Raw genomic sequence first — 2,976 nt, 5'->3', positions numbered from 1 at the left:
ATGAAGCATTAGCCATGCTCTAACTAGACAGAGGTTATGAGAAAGATGGTCCAATAACATATTCCAACACACCTGGACTAGGTTCTTTTTGTAACAACTAGTAAGTGTGCCGTCTATTAATTTTAAATGAAAAGATAAATTGTTGATGACAAGTTTTACATTATTTTTAGGGGAACCCGCTGAAACCCGAGAATTACAAAATCCCCGACTCTCTAGAAACTATGAAATCTCACAAATGTTTTTCCATGTATATTATAATGTTGTCTATTTGAAAGTGGAGGTAGTACTTACAATAGTTATCTGTTGAATAATATATGACGTCAATGAATGCACTACAGACAAATTTAAAGTGGCTTCCATCTGGAAAAAATATGTTGCATACGTCGTCAAGTTAGTTAAATTTTCTAGGATGTACGCCAACTATGCAAAACTTAGATCATCGGATTTCTTGTGGTGGAACCAGCCTGCCTGGAGTCAAGTCCTAAACCTGGCACGTCTGCTCGCATATTTTCAGGATTTATTTCAGGTTTTCTAGCTCTATTCTTTGAGCGGTATGACGTGTCCTCAACTACGAGCTATCTGTAGATGTTTCATCAGTCTTAAGATCTGCCGGCTCAGTCTCTTAGATGTGCAGATAAAGAGTGTGTATTCATCCATATGGGTGAATGTGTGTGTCTATGTAGTGTATTTCTAAAGAAAGAAGATAGGTCATGTAGTACAAGTGAATGTACTCTTGTTTTTTTCGGTGGATCCCAGCACACGTCACTTTCACTGACGGAGGGCGGAGATGCGCGAATCTCTCACACAGGATCAGACTTTAGAAGCTGCACATCTGACTTTTGAAACAAAGAATGGCAATAGCTGCTTTTACGAATATTCATCTATGAGCCTGAGCTCATCTGCACCTTATGAATAGTAAAATACTAAAAAATTAAAAAAATACTAGTGTTTTGCATGGAAGATGTTTCAGTGCATGAGGTCCGTGCCAAATTTCAGTTCGTTTAGACATCTTAGTAGTTCTCAGGTAAAATAATATTGGTCCGAACAGTAGATGCAAACATCATCCATGCAAATAAAAAAAATCAGATTTTTATCATTTTAAATATATTTTTTATGATTTTACTGTTTATGGCGGGTGTAGATGAGCTCGAGAGCCAAATCGCCCCTCCCCTTTGTATACAGTTAGCTCTAGCTGATTTTTGACATATCTGTTAAAAATATCTTCTAAAATTAATGCCCAATCTACTTTACTTTTGACGGATTCATTTTCTACCTTATACTCTCTCATTTTCTTTACTCTGCATATAAGATTTGTTTGAAGTCGAATTATGCAAAGTTTGATCAAATTTATATTAGAAAATTTCAACATCTATAATAATAAAGTTATCTGTATAAATTGATTTCATTATGCATCTAATGCTATTGATTTCGTACTCTGGATGTTGATTTTTTTTCTACTCACTCCGATATTACTTGTCGCTTAAACAGATGTAACTAGATTTATTTTAGTGCTAGATACATTCATTTGAGCGATGAATTATATGGATGGGAGGGAGTATAAAGTTGGTCAAACTTTCTGAAGTTTGACTTCAGACAAATTTCATATGCAGACTAAAAACAAATGGAGATAATACTTCAATCTTTTTTCCGTGAATTACCTTTAGCAGCTTTTCATCAAGATTACCCCATTTAACTTGCAGTTGTTACCCCTTTTAAAGTATTTTAGTTCGCAGATAATTCCCCTAGCGTTTTTACCGAACAAGCCGTAAATGGAGTTCTGTGTGGTACAATGGACTACCCGGAGTCAAACACGGTAAAGAAGAATGAGATCAAAGTAATGAACATGGAGTTGCTTGTGTGGTGAAGAAGGAAATAATCATGCAAAGCCGTGGGTAATTAACTACTGTGCCTTGCTAACTCATTCGAATTCGATTGGTTTGAGCGTGAAAAAACACGCCAGAAGAAGCCATATGTACTTAACGGCCGTACCCACCTGATAGATCGCTAAATGCGGTAAAACTAAAACTGGATAGAAAAAAGTTAAATGAGGCAATTTGCAATTTTATACTCCAACAAAATTTTCCTGACTCCATGAAGGAGGGGTGACGATGGGGGTGCGCTTTTAGCTTGCTCTGGTGCTTGTAGTCGTCGCTAGGTGGTATATGGATCTTGTTGTGTTTTTTATTATTATATTTCTAGTGCTCTTGTACTGTCATGATTGATTGTGAATAGATCAAAAAATTCTCTCTAAAAAAGTAGGTTGCAAAAATTGGAATTCACTTTTTTATCCTCATAGTGGAATAGTATGTTTACCACAATAGCTACTCCCTCTACAAAGAAATATAAAAACGTTTAGATCACTAAATGTAGTGATCGAAACGCTTTTATATATCTTTACAGTGGGAGACATGTCATTCGTCAGATTTCTGAACTTGGGTTAGTAAATTTTAGATTGAATGAAACAACAACCACAGGGGAGGGATAAGCTCGCTGGAGGCAAGGAAGAAGCTCGGCAGACTACACCATCGGCTATCTTAGGATGGGAGGGTGGGGGCGGCAGCACGACGGAGGTGCTAGCTTGCCAGAGAAAAAACCGATCATTGCAGGGGCTAAGGGGATAACCTGGGACGATGCCCGCATGACGGTGGGAGGAGGTTCCGTGAAGGACGGGGCGGCGACGCTGCGCGGGAGCACCACTGGCCGCGGGTGGTGGTAGCAGCCGGTTCGGCCGGCGGGTCTGGAAAAGGAAGAAGAAGGGATACACTTACCTGTAACCACGCCCTATGTTTACAGTTCACGGGCCCATCACATTTACTTACCAAAATAGGTGCAAAGTCCAAGACGTTGCCAATTTTCATGTGAGATTTAATTGACAAATAAATTCCTAGTACTCCTAGCTCCTACTGCTATATATTTAGGGGCTGTTTGATTCCCAGCCACAATTTGCCAAGTCAAAATTTAACAGTCACAGTTTGC

This window comes from Triticum aestivum, chromosome 2B (genome assembly GCF_018294505.1).
Source record: "Triticum aestivum cultivar Chinese Spring chromosome 2B, IWGSC CS RefSeq v2.1, whole genome shotgun sequence".
NCBI classification, from domain to species: Eukaryota; Viridiplantae; Streptophyta; class Magnoliopsida; order Poales; family Poaceae; genus Triticum; species Triticum aestivum.
This window is presented reverse-complemented; position numbering follows the sequence as displayed.